Raw genomic sequence first — 14,937 nt, 5'->3', positions numbered from 1 at the left:
GTTGTAATTTTACGCGAGTCCTCCGGTTCTTTTTCTGGGGATTTCGTGCAGGGTCAGTAAACCCTTGTTATGGAAAGGGGTATACAAACAAGTCGAAAGGGTAGGAGAATATTTGTTTAGCTTCGTTTCCAAAATAATTGGATTTAAAGATTTTTGAGGGATGTCTGACTATTATTGAGTATTTCTACTTGCAGCGATGACCAGGCCTTACTCCGTTGCTCTTTCGAAATAAAAGGATCACGCGAACAACTTTTATCCTACATTTTCAAATTGTTTTTTTATATAGAATCTTCCCTTGCTCTGTTGCACCACCCAACTAGAAAAAATAATAGAAATTCGCACCGAAGCGAGACAAGAGAGCCTTTGGGGTTTCATGCAACTCAAACTTTCTGCCTCAGGATTTCGAAATAAATTCTTTTCGTAGCAGTATCCATCTTGTATTATAACAACGGGGGGAAAAATTGAAAATTCCCATTTTATTTCGCTATTATTTTACTAGAGTAGCTACCAGCTCTGCAACCCTTATTGTTATCTATAATTCAGCTTCTCACAAATCCAATTGTTGGTCCAGGGCACCAAGGTACCTAATCACGGACCTGCCATCCGTTTATTCGAGAGCATAATCGACAAAACAGGCGAAAAGGTCTCCGCCAAACGCCTCGAACAGCCTCCCAGAGGTTCCCCCCGTCTCTGATCTAGACTAATGGCTCGAAACGAACCTGACGGCGACGCGATTAACCGCACGCGCCCTTGGAATATTTATGGAAGGTCGTCGGGAAACTTCGCCTACTTCTCCGCGCTTAAAACGGAGACCTCCACCTTCCTCCCCCTACCCCCCTGTTGCTAATCGAGGCTCCCGCTGGCGTGGAAGTTCAGAAATTCCGCATTTAACGCGAGAAAACAACGCCCGTCCTGGAAACAAAAGCCGACCAGGGTGGAAAATAAAGGGTGAAACCGGTTTCACCGCGAAGAAGAAGATATAAATTCGTTCGCGGCAATCAGTAACGATTAATTAAGAATATTCGTTCTGTCTCGTGCGCGCCCGTTTTTCTCCAAGATGGCGAACCCCGGGTAAATGAAAAGTCTCGTCGGAATTTTCAGATTGCAGAACGCGATGGAACCGCGGTGGGATGAGAGGAAGAAGGCGTTTCGGGGTCGAAAAGCGGGTCTGGGTTCCTTTGTGCCTCGCAAATTAATAATTAATTAAAACTGATGGGCTCTCGACGTCTCGAAACGAAATCGTGGCTTCGCGCGGGTTTTTTGATACGAGAATATATATCGCGCAATTTCCAAGTATTTTTAATGCGGTCATTCAAGTTCTTCTACCCTTAATAATTCTTACTTTTTTAGAAGTTACGTCTTTAACGAAAATCACGCTGTGTTTAGAGTCAGTGAAACGTACCGTGAAACGAAAACGTTCGATAATTGAATCATAGGGGACTCGTGTTTTCATTTTTTTATTTTTTCGTTGGATCGGGGAACGAGAAACAATGTCGCCGGCGATCCCCGCGTATTATGATACGACCTGTACATATTTTTTTGATTTTATCCTGGCAAATGGATCGTTGTAACAACATCGGGACCGAGAGTAACGGGCGTTGTTTGTACAACTATCGAAGCGATTTATACACGATCGAAAATACCACCGGTATATTGGTTTTGGGTGTCGAATATTTTCGACATTTATCCGTCATTAGCCTGGCTGAATTGATAAAAATTGCTAGCCAGAGCGTATAATCGCTCTGTGAGCGAAACGTTACGCTTCGTTACTCTCGTTCTAAACCAACGTATTGCAAACGCCCCTCTAAATCCCCTGAGCAGAGCACAACTTTTGATGCACTAAATTTAAAAAAAAATGGTATTTATATTTTCAAAATCGTTTCGAAAATGGAGAAAAAAATTGATTCCACGGCTTTCGTTTGCTCTTTCACACCCCCAGTTTTGGTTGCAGCATCGATACGTAATGCTGTGTTTTTAACGTCGACCATATTTGATGAACCCCCCGGAATGGAATTTAATTCTCAATTAAATATAATTCAATTCTTTAAAAATGGTATTTATATTTTCGAAATCGTCTCGAAAACGAAGAAAAGATTTTATTCCACGGCTTTCGTTTGCTCTTTCACGCCTCCAGTTTTGGTCGCAGCATCGATATCCAGGTGACCCTGTGTTTTTACCGTCGACCATACTTTCGGCTCGCTCGAGGGAAGCCAGACGCGAGACTGCCGTGAATGAAATTAGAGGAACCACCGTCGGTCGGGGTGCAACGCGTCAGTTTGTAATTTAACAATTTTCTCGCGGCGTTGGAAACGGGTCCCGATGTTGGCGTGATTACGACGCGGTTCGTTATATTCGCGAATACGTCGCGACGTTTACAGGGTGTATCGACCCGCGGGGCAGCCAGCCATCATCCGGCAGCCCGACAATTTTCAGTAACCGGGAACTTTTAATGAATTCATTTCCCCGAAAGTTCGACGGAGTCGCCAATGGTTGATCGCCAAACGGTTTGTTTCGTCTCCTCGAAATTGCCGCGAAAATAAAGTTTGCATCGACGCTATGGTACGCGTAAACAAACAAGACTGAGTGTGTTAAACATTACAATTTGTAACGTACTTTTCGATCAACTTTTATATCGAACACTCTTTTAACCCTCAACTGAATTATTTTACAAATAAATGGAAATCAACTCTCCTTTAACCCTTTGCACTCAAATGTAATTTTCAAAGAATATTAAAATTCTCCTTTTCCCCCAGAGAAATTTATAAATGTTTGTAATTTAAAATTTCTTCATCTGTTTCGTTAATTAGGTTTGTGTTACTACGGATAAATCTTAAACCTAGGAGGGTTGAAGTGTACGTATACGATGATACAAAAATTATTCCGTGTCTTTTAATTATTAAATTGTAGCAACGTGCTCGAGTAGGGGGGTAGGAAAATATTGTATGGCTATGTAAAAATTGTTTGCGTGTAAAGATGGCGGAGGAACAATGGCATACCTCGAGGAAAGTCAGAGTGTGGAGCAGTGACGGGCAAGAGGCACGACGATATAAATTTACCACGGCCTAAGGTTCTTACTCACGCATTTCTAACCGATGTCTCGGTAGCTGGCCGCACCCCCTACAACCTCCCTCCCTTCCACGCCACGGTTTTCGCGCGCGTGTCCGTATTTATTTAGATTCGCGACAAGGTCCACGGTTTCCGTTCCCGCGGGGCCGATGAGTCACCCGCATCGGACGGGGACGGAGGAAAACCGCGAGACGACGAAGAAGAGGCAGAAATTCTCCAACGACGGAGAGAAGTGCCAGAAAGAGACGGAGCCTTGGTACCCAGCGTGCTTGCCAACACTGCTTAGATTTAAATCGGTCCGAAGACGTATCCTCGACGAGCTCTGGCCACCGATCCTCCAGAAATATCCTGACGAATCGAGGATCGAATCGAATTTAACGACAAATGTCTGCCTAAAATTTTAAACGAAACCTCTCCATTCAAGTGCTCCGTAATTGCCTTCAGAAATTTATTATCAAACTATTCAATTTTAAACACCGGAGAGAATATAATCAAATATCAACGTTGTTCCGCTGTTGGTCAAGGTTTCGTATAGTAGGAGCTGATGATTAATAGCATTACTATCGCGAAAACGTGCTTTATGGGCGGAATGACGAATTTCCCTGGCCATCGTAAACAACGGTAGAAATCTTTATTGCTCCGCACAGTAGATCCCGAATGTTTATGTACGTAAGATATGCGAAAAACGTACGAGATTTATGCGCGAAATGTATGCGTACGCGAGATATATGCAAAGTAGATAACGTGTACACGGGAAATAGCGTTACATGTTTTCGTAGTCTGTTTCCGAAAATGTCGATTTTATTAATTTACTGTCCCTACCAAGATTCGCATTTATCGCACTGGTAATTAAAAATACATGGAATATTAACATTTTATAATTCCAGAAATCGTTGAAAATAATATCCATTCCGCCCAGTACAGGACTTTGCTCTTCTAGCTAAATTTTAAATGATTTTTTGGAACGTTTCGTCTTGGATTCTCAAGTGAGTGGATACGGTAGGCGGGAAAAATCAAACGTTGAGAAGGGATAAACGCGGAAGGGTGGGAAAATCGTGGGTGAAGAGTGCTGGTGGATGTCGAAGGTTGGCTCTTGACGAATCAGGGCGTAACCGCGATATACAGTCGCGACGAGACTTTTGCGGAAGAGCCTTTGGAAACGGCTCGATGGTTAGGCGAGATTAGGTGCACGGTAGAAGCGGACGGGTACAGTTTGAAAGCTCTCCAAAGGACTTGAACCGCTGGCCACTTCATCCTCGCCCGAGAACTATACCAGATTCTCCTCGGTTTCTTTTCTTCGTCGGCCACACCGAACGACAACCCTCGGGCTTTCGAGCCCCGGGACCTTTGTTCCGATAAGCCCAACGTCGACCCGTCTCGTTCGACCTTTTTCCAAGACGACGAGCGAATACCGCGACCTTGCAATCGCAATCCGATCCCCGTCGACTTTTGATCGCTCATCGAATCAGATTCCAGTGTGATTTAATACGACCAATAACAGCGAAAACGAACACGGTTTACTCCGTAATAAACATTTCGATCATCTTCGCTACAAGAATTCACAAAGCAAATAAATTCCAATAAATAAAAATTTTTGTTACGTAAGAATTATTAAGCGAGAAGAATACTCCATACAGTATGGGAGAAAAATATCTTCTCGCCTTTAAATGTATTACGTAAACTTGTCAAGACCTTAATTTCATGTCTGTTACAAAAATGAAATATCAGGTAATAATACGGTTATATGTATATAGACTGCGGAATTCTAAAATAAATACAGAATAAGATACGAATTATTATATTTTGGGATTGAGACTGCCCTTTACGAAGCTCCCATTTCATTGATTCTATGCATTTGCGTAAAGATCAACAGTCTAGTTATAAAATAGTTCAATTAACAAGTCGAAATATTTTTAACGTTTCGCGATGAAGAGGCCATAATTAGCTATATAATTTTGTATCGAATACCATCAGCTTCCAAACTCGAAATCGTATGCCAAACGTATTGCACGGATAAAGAAAGAATCGCAAGTAGTCAGAACCGTACGTAGTCAGACGCCTGGGAGGGGTTTCGACGAAGAGGCAAGCGATTAATTCGCGCTGTCCGCGCGTCGCTCGAGTTCTTCTTAACCCGAGAGACAGGCGGAATAATACGACGGTTTATTTTCCGCCGGCGGTACGCACAGGGCAAACAGAAACGACGCAATATCGCGTCGCTTTGACCGAGGCAGCGGCACGAGAGTCGCAAACGACGACTCAAAGGGCGGCTGAAAAATATATACGACGCGCGGAAAAGGGCGAAACCGGGTAAAAACGGTTGACCCCGTGCCCGGTTGTTTTCGCGATAACGGTTCAAGGCTCAAAGGCACGGAAAGACGGCGCGATTACGGTTCCTCGCGGCGACGAGAAACGCAATTGGACATTGAGTGGCGAGCGGAACAACGACCCTCGGGGACAAGATTGAAATAAAACGGCCCGCGACGCCTTTATTTCCGCGTCTGTTTATTGCACGGGATAAATCAACGACCGCAACGACTGCAAGACTAAAACGCCTCGCGCAAACGACGCGTCCCTGTTGCAATTTATTTATTTATTACGCTCGGTGAATTCTTTCGAGGCATCACGATTTTAAAAGAGCCTTGACCATTTTCGTAATTACAATTCTGAACAAATTTCGCGTACAAATCTTTTCTTACGAGAGTATATATTGTTTTATTCATCGGAGAAAGGAAAATCAAGAATAACAATTTCTTGACTAAGGCTCCGTTAAAAAGTGATTAACGTTTAAAGTTCCGTCCTTGTTGAATTTTTTTCTCGAAACTGGTTAGGATATCGAGGGTATGTATTTTTAGAACGATTTGAAAAATTTTTTTTTCGCCGAAAAATTTAGGCACCTATCCGAATTTTTTTCTCGAAAATGGGTAGGATTTCAGGGATATGTCTATTCACCAAAAATGCTTCTAATTGACCCCTGCAACTAGAAATAATTTTTCCAGAACTATTTGAAATTTTTTAATTTAATTTGTTAATAACTTTTTAATGAAGCCTCAGTCAAGAAATTGATATTCTTGATTTTCGCCTTATTTTGGCCTCTAGAATCTTGGGAATGTTTTGATTAACTAATATAATCTACATATAACACGAACCAGGGCGAAGTCAGAATTTCAATAAATTTCTGACCACTGCTCGCTCTTTCTACTTACTTCAACGTCCCTAAGTCTCTATTGCAAGCACTCTTCGCGAATCGCTGGGATTGTACATTCACGGTAACTCGATGAAAGCACCTATTCGCGTTCAAGGTTCCCAAATTGCGAACCTAAATTACGTTGATCGCGTCTTCGTCTTCTCCCAAGCAATGTTCGATGGCGTTTCGAAGGAGACGCGAAAAGTTTTTGACGGTCGCTGCTTGCTTGGGAATGTTTGACGGGATATCAAAACTGGGGAGTTTCGAGCCACCGCAAAGATCCAACAGCGGGTTTCGCAAAGGTCAGAAGTTGTCGAAACGTCGGTCCACGGGGGACGCGGTATTCGTTGCGCGGACCAGGAAAATCCACGTGGCTTAACGAGCAGCCGCAAGAGTTGGGAATCCCATAGGAACGGGATCCAGACTATTTCTCAGGAATAGTCTATCGGGACGCGGTACGTCGGAGTTCTCCTTGGCCCTTAGGACCTCCTGGATATTCGTTGATCAGCGAAACTCACCCCCGGAATTACGCCCCGGAGTTAACGCGACGCTGCTCGTTTCGCGTTATCGCTCCCTTCTGTATTAAGATTACAACCAACGATAGGAGTTAAATACGGGATTGACCCAACTTAACTGCGAGTTTGCACACGTTTTCTTCGCGTCTTAAAGCACCGACGTTCGCGCGTACGTACGAACGAAATTTTACCCACGGAATAGCCGAACCAGTCGCAGTCAGATATTAAAAAAATGTCGATTTTTTAGGGAAAAATGGTCTTTCTCGAACAATGTGTCCGTAAAGGATGTTTATGCGTTTATGGGAAATTTTAATTTTCAACAAATATATAAGAAATATTTAAAGAGGTTGACACAACCCTTCGTTGATTCATATTAATAAAAATATGAATTTGCAGAAAGATCTGCAATCTACAATCCGGGATGAACTTGATACGATTTTTTCTATCGGAGACTCGTTCATACCGATAAACTTGGGAAAATTGTATAAGAAAATTTTAATTCGCGAATAAAATTTGAAAAAGATCTATGCGAGCCTTCTTTAAATTAATATATCCAGATTTCCGAGGATTTCCCTCAATATTCATTACCGAAAAATGGTCCATCATTAATTTAAAGTTTTCTGCCCCGAGCTACTTACCAGTATCTTCGTTGATAGAGGATCCGGGGATGAAAGTTAGCCGTAAGAAAGTTATCTGTGCAGTACTTGCGTCACCTGAGGAGGTTCGCCAAGTAATTAAAAATAAATTTAATGTCACCGGCTCTATTAAAGTCTCGGCAGATCTTATAGCGAGACCGCCTCGGTTCGTTAAGGAACGAATTAAAAACATACGACGAAATTGACGGAACAGCCACGAACATTAAATATACGATCATCGAAAATTATCGAACTAGCTTTATTTCGACTAAAGTACTCGATGCAATTTTTCTTTGATCGTCGAAACCATTTATACCAAAACGATACATTTTCGATAAACCTCTAGAAACTGTTATGTTTATTTATCTAACTAGAAATATACGGATTCGAACGCATATTCTGTGTTTATTCCAAAACATTTTCCATCGGTTTCGCGGTAAATTTCGTTCGAATTACAAAGAAAGGCTCGCTATTTTCGCTCGCACGAGCGGAGAAACTCTATCGTCCAGTGGATATTCAGTCTTTTGAGGACTCTGCCGCGACGACCGTAGCAAGACGAACGTCCCCTTTTGGTCAAAGGAGACCGCGCGGTGAAAAACAGCCCGGATTTATGGCGTCCGTCGTTTTTCCGACCGGTCACTCGCCTCAAAGCGCGAGTTTCCGCGTTCACGGACGGACTCGTCGAAATATCAGCAGAGAGAACTTCCGGGCATACAGCAGGTAGTCAAAAGCTCCCGTTGGTCGTAAGCTCGCACGGTTATAAATACCGTGACCCATCAATGGCACCGCTGCCACCATTCAGAGCCACGACAGGAACGAAGAAGGTCGAATAGAAGGACCATCGAGTGCGCCTTAATGCGTGGACTATGCAAAAAAAAATATCCCACTTCTCGAGGGCTCCCGACCCTCCTCCTTCTCTCACTCTTTCGCACCTGGAACCTCGTCGATAAACTTGAAAGGAAATTGTGCTTGAAACAAGTCTCTTAAGACATCTTTTATATATTCAAGGAAATTGGTTTGGACATAATTACCATCTTGTTTAATTTACTATATGTTTCATGTACCATTGCACGTTTCTATAATAACAATATATATTCTCGTAACAAGAGATTCGGACGCTCGAGGGGGGTACGCTATTTTAGGAATTTTTAGAATGTAATAAATACAAGAATAGTTCCCCGTGGCGATAAATGAAAATCCAGAGGCGGCCAGGGTGTCGGGTGCCCTCGATCGCGACGTAATAAAGCGTGGAAACGTTCCGAGAAAATTCGATAAAAAATTGTCTGGTCGAGAGACACGCGGAGAACAGATATTCTGGCATCAGGAAGAAAACGCGGAATGACCGAAGCGCGAAAACGCGTTCGAGCGAACGGATCGCTACGGCACTGAGCTGTCCCCGGTTTAAAATTAGAAGACGCTCTCTGGCGATGGTTCGTCGGGGGTTACCGAGAAGCGTCGCGTTGTCTGGCCATCGTTATTCGTATCTCGGCGACGTAACTGATTCGTTAAATCAGCCACGAGCCGCCGTTGACTTCCAGACGACACCGGCGTAATTCGATACCCGCGTCGTCTGACGAAAGTCGACCGCGAATCGGACGAATCAGTTCGACGCTCGACGTCGCTCTGAAAAATTAACTCGGCGAATTTCACGATGCAGGCGGACGGTCTGCGTACGATACACCGTCGAATTTAAGCTTCCTTTCACGCGAAATCTCTTGAAATTCCCCATGAAAACGACAACTCCGTTTTTAGACACGATACGTGATTTAAAATTTGTTTATTCATATTAATTTTTTTTAATATTGTTAAATTTGGAAATTGTTTTAGTTCCATAGTGGAGCGTACTGTCACTCACATATATCGATAATGTGGCAGTTCATGTGTTACAAATTCTTAACATTTTGAGAAAAGGAAAGAGTGTGTATATAGGAATAGGTCGAGTACTCGCGAGAAAAGTGAAAGTCGAGCGTAGCCCTCTGCTGGCCATCGCTGGAATCTTCTCCACAGCGTACTCTTCATTCCCTAAACAAACTTGCGATCCTAATGCGAATATACCATGCCTTCAAAGCGTATATTTTCGATTTATTTTTCTCAAAATAACTCACGGTCTGCCACAGTCTGCATAAATGATCGATTCGCGATGGGGTTGAAGTTATCGAGAGACTCGCGAAAGGTCGGTTTTCGTTCGCCTCGGGATCCTCGACGTCTCGATGACCGGTTCCAGGTCGAGCATAGCGTCGACGGAGAGGACAGAAGGAGGCTAGACGCGGGGACAATGGAGGAGCCGGCATCGAGCGCCCTCGAGAGGTTATTCGTGTCGATGTCCGCGATACGAAGCGCGCCGGCTCTTCGTCGATAGAATCGCTCCCGGAAGAATTTCGTCGAACCCGTAGGGGTGGGGATTCGTAACCAAAGACGGGGAGGAGGAGAACGAGAGGGGAGGGGCTCCATTCAAGCGGCAGAAGCATTAACGCGGCAAGGCAGCCGGCCAAAAGAAAACCATTAACTGCTTCTACAGGCTGGAAGAAAAACAGAACGCGCGCGCTCGGAGGGAGGGGGCGAAGAAAGCCGACGCTTCCCTCTCGCGCTCCCTTTCCAAGCGTATCTCTTTTTCGCCCACCCCCTCCCACCGACGACATGCCGTTTCCATTACAAGACCGATAGTCGGAGGCTGCCAATCTTCCTACCGTTGCACCTAATCTGCCACTTTTTACGCAACGATAATAATACTCTATTTACCCCCTTCTAACGCTCTTTTTGTTACGGTCACGGGGCGAATAAAAGTTTTGATGGATTCTCGATGGACTGTGCCCTTCGAAACAATGGATAATATATTGAAACTTTTTACGGCAACGTTGTTATTTACAACTTGCCACCTCACGGGGGGAATAAAGATACCGTGAAAAACATTTGTGAGAGAAAATTGGAAACGTATTTTCTATAAAAAGTGAACTCCTTCAGATTACTTTTATAATTAATTTTTCTATCGAACGAGCAGAACCAACCCCGACGTTCATTGTGTTTATGGATTCATCTTCTTGAATTAACATAGCAGCGAATCGACTCGGTTTGCTCGTTTCTCACCTTCTCCCCCGCGTACCTGGGAAAGTATGGTGCAGATGATACGTGGGTTGAACGGTGATTTCGCAAACGCCACGGCACAGAGAACGTTATTGCGCTCGCGAGATTTATGGAGCGGCCGACGTGAATTGGGTCTCGCTCGTTACGCGATGAACGGGAAAATATGACGAGAGAAAAGCGCCCGGCGTGATCCGGTTAGCTCCAAGAACGCAGTATTTACGAAACTGTTCCACGACTTTTCTAGATTCGAATTTCTCGACCAACACGATTCCAATATCATTCGCGTACTCGTCCATTTAAATATCACATTCGACCATCTAAATATTGTACGAATACTTAAATATTGTTTGAACACGCTCGAATATTCGGCGTGTCAGTATAATTCGACCACGTTTCGCGTAAAATATTCGAATACTCGATTATCTCGATAGTCTTTCATTTTCGAATCGACGTATCACCAACGGTTAAAGCAGATATTTTCTCTGGAATCTTTGTAACGTTCGTTTACGTCGACTGCACAGAGTGGACCATCGGGACAAGATGACCGCCGCATCGTTGATTAATTAAATTCGAGGTAATAGCTACCTGTTATCCATCAAGAAATAAGTGAGAATTATAGCGGCTGGACAGGTGCAAGGAAGATCTTCTCTTCTTTTTGGAAGTAGTATTAATAAATCTTCCAAACAGACTTCAGATAGAGGATCAGAACCATAAAGATCCTCTTCTTCCTCGAGCCGCTATTACTCTCGTGCTCGTTAATCGTTGATAAATTGTTACATTAATTCTAATTACAGTCGAATCGATTAAATTTGAATTTCCCCAACAGACTTCGAGCTTGGTAGTAGACAGTCATTCTCCCCGGATGAAGAAACGAAAGGCGTCGGGTGTTGCAAAGTTTCGTCGCGAAGAAAGACGATTGTAAATCACTGTAAGACCTGTCGCGTTATTGAAATGTTAACAGGAACTTACGAGAGTTACTCCCTAAGATCGCACTTATCTCGCGGAAAGTCGACGGGGGCTGCATTCACTTAGGATCATCGTAAAATCCATTCTTAAGGCTAAGGCCGAGCTAAGCTTTCAGAGTTACCGCCTAATCTTCCCGCCCGGTGGCACCACTTTGTGGAATATCGGACCACCCCATAATCGAAACCCTCCCACCCTTTTCAGACTTCACCAAGCTTCTCGTTCGAACTCTGGAAATTAGAAATTCTTCCAACTGTCTTCGTTCGATGAGAAAAGCTGTCTTTATTTGTCGACTGTGAATATATACGTTCGATCTGCTTTGGAGATTGGGAGATTGTTTATATTTCCTATCGATTCTCGTTGAATCTTTAACTGTTTGCTTCGCCAAGATTTTAACAAGAGTTGACAACTTCGATGCAATTTTCTGATAGATAATGGTTCACTGCCAGATCAAAAATATGATATTCTGCAAGATTAAAATTTAAATCTTAGACCACTGGATGCTACAAAACCTCAAATTTCGTTCGATACTTATTTTCGAAACCTTGATAAAATTCACAAATCCTATCCAAATTTATTTCCCTCGACATCTCAACTTGAGAATGAATTTTTCAAGTTCCATATGAATCCTGTTTGCAACAGTAAGCAACAGTTTGCAATATGAGTACTGTTGCAACAGTAAAGAAAACGTTCTCGTTCTGGGACGCTGTGTACGCGTTCCCGCGAGCCTAACGCGTAACCTGACGCGAACAGGAATATTTCCCCGGATCGGTAACGCGTTAACGTCGTAGCAGACCGACGGTAGCGAGACTTCTGGCGATCCCGTCTGTTCATCCCCTTTAAAGCGATCTCGCATGCACGCGTTCTCGCGAGATACGGAGATACCGCGGCAACGAGAGAGAAAAACACGCTCGTAGGAGGAAGAGTCGAAAGAGAGAGGTCCGGAATGGACAGGGTTACGAGTAAAAAAGAGAGGCGGCTACGTCTGCAACGGAAGGGGCAGCGAAAGGGGGGTCGGAGGAGGATGGAGAACCGCGCGATGGATCCTGCAGGGGTTTCTAATTTGGTGCCGCGGCAAAAATCGACACTCCGTCTAGACTACCGGCGCTCTCCGCTTAGCTCGTATATATGACACCGCGCGAGAGAAGAAGCTTGCACGAGGATAGACCTGGGGGGCGGGTGGAGGCCGCAGAGGGGAGAAGGGAGCCGTTGGAAGCCCGATGGAGAGAGATAAACCGAGATTTCTATTTATGTATTCCGCCGCGGCCCGTCTTTCGCGCTCTCCTTTCATCTCGTTACGTTTTTGCGGCCGTTCTGCCCCCCTCCTCGTATCAGAACCCTTTGACGCAAAGGGGATCGATCCGCCAGGATTTTCTAACGACCCCTCCTCTGGACGGATCTCCGTTTCCCGCGGAAAATCCTAGGCAAAGTTTCCGCGCGTGGCTCGCGATTACGCGCCTTTTTCGGGAATGCGGTTTCACCGGCTCGCTTTCAACCGACGGACCCTGGAATCCAGGGCTTTTTCGGTAATAGACATGGCTACGGCGATGATTTCGACCCCTTTTGAACCTGGGGGAGTTCGAGCAGCGATCGAGTTGCGATTCCAGCTGGAATGGATGAATAGCAGAACACCTGATATGACAATTCGTCATTTTTTGCAACGACATTAGCTCTTGTCCCTTCGTTCTATGCAGTCGTAATTAGTTTACTTTCGAAATTTCTTCATTTGTATTCGATCTACAAAATCTGAGGGATAATTCTTCTATCAGTTTGTAATTTTAAACTGTAAAATATTCCAGTATTGTGGCGAAAAATTGTCAAAGTATTCTAGTACCATTTTTGCACTACCTTGATCTTTCTATCAGGTAACTGTCGTTTTAATTTCTTCGATAGGAATAAACGCACCATAATCGTAGATAGTTCTAGCGTTAATGAAGTTGATTACTTGTATATTTAAACACAACGTTTGTAAAAGGAATGAAAAGGGTAAAATTGAGAGGCTACGCGATGTATCGACTGTTGGCGTGGATCTGTTTCTGTAAACACGCGTACGCGTGAAAGACCGTTCCGGGGTTAAGGGCGTATAAAAAGCGAATAAAGGTGGGCCGTAAAGAGAAAAACTTGGACTTAATCCTGGACCGCGCAAATTGCATTCCATGCCTTCTCTTCGCTTTCATTACCTTTAACTCCTCGCCCCTCCTCGGTTTGGCCTCTGAAAAGGGTACTCGCACCCTCCGCCATTATGGGGAACGTCTCAATTCTCGCGCTGCATCGATCTGACTGGAGCACGCGAATTAAAAGTGTATGCCGTTGGAAACCACGTTTGAATTCCGTTTCAACGGGGGGATCAGCGTTCCCGGAGATCAGACACGATCGTTCGCGTAATGGACAATTCGAAAATGGCTCATTCACGGTACTTCTAGATCGATGATATCTCGAGGGTTCGGTGAACCTGTTTCTTTATGCGATTTTAGAATACTCGACAGGCAAGAACACGTCAGAGTTACGGTAGAAATTTAAGCCAGTGAAAATCTTGGGGAGTAGAACAATAGTAAAAAATGGTAAATTATTGGTAGTCGATCGATGATGTCGAGGGTTCGGTGAAACTATCTCTTGATTTAATTTTTTGGGCACTTATGGGTATTTGAAACGTCAGAGATTTGTTATGGATGCAAAAATTGCGCGCGATCGCGATTCGCGTGTTTAATCATCGTTCCGACACGCTCGAAATTAGTCGACATTCGTTTTATCCTATCTCGGTTTCGAAATTGCGCGTACCAGGCTCGAAAATCAGTGCAAAATGACAGAATAACAAGATCGATTACGAATTATCGCGCTGGCGCATCGACGATTCTCAATTAAAGCGCTCGAGCGATTCCGTCTTCGAAGCACAGATTTGCCATCTTTCAAGAACGATACACGAAATTAAAGCAAACGTAAAAATCTACAGAACACCGGAGCTTTAATACCGAATGAAAATTAATTTAAATCGAAATAACTTGCAAAATAAAGGGGAATGGAACGTTTAACTGTTTCGAATTACGCTTGAAATCCCCGCGTTCGATGGAATTAAAAATCTAGTGTCGACACGTTGTTTCAACGCGCAAACGAATTAATCGAACAAATGAAATTAACGTTAAATAATCGACCGTAAGCGTACGCTCGAGATAAAATATATACTGGAAACCGGGGGCAGCCATCCATCGATCGTCATCGATATTTGCGTTACGGGCGGAATTTCGCTGTCGGTAATCCGCGGCGTTCGTAAAGTTATTAAATTTCCCGTCGTCTCGGGGGCAACTTCCGGAGAGCTCCCGCAGAAGTTCCCGGCTTCTTCATACGGAAAAACGAATTTCTCCCAACCTTGCCCCTCCCCCCGTTCGCGGATAGAGAAGTCCAGAAATTTCAGGCCGTTCTAAACCTGCGACGTGGGTAGGGTATTCGGATCCCGGGGAACGCGGGCAAAACTTCCTGTTTGCCCGAACTTTGCGAA

At 44.1% G+C, this 14,937-nt stretch overlaps 1 protein-coding gene across 5 annotated transcripts in view; it reads left to right on the top strand.

The window, feature by feature from the left end:
• The window catches only part of Vn (membrane-bound neuregulin protein vein), a 328,196-nt gene that overhangs the window by 216,498 nt on the left and 96,761 nt on the right, over positions 1 to 14,937 (top strand). The window lies entirely within an intron of this gene.

The sequence above is a fragment of the Colletes latitarsis genome, chromosome 2 (genome assembly GCF_051014445.1).
Source record: "Colletes latitarsis isolate SP2378_abdomen chromosome 2, iyColLati1, whole genome shotgun sequence".
NCBI lineage: Eukaryota > Metazoa > Arthropoda > Insecta > Hymenoptera > Colletidae > Colletes > Colletes latitarsis.
This window is presented reverse-complemented; position numbering and strand designations above follow the sequence as displayed.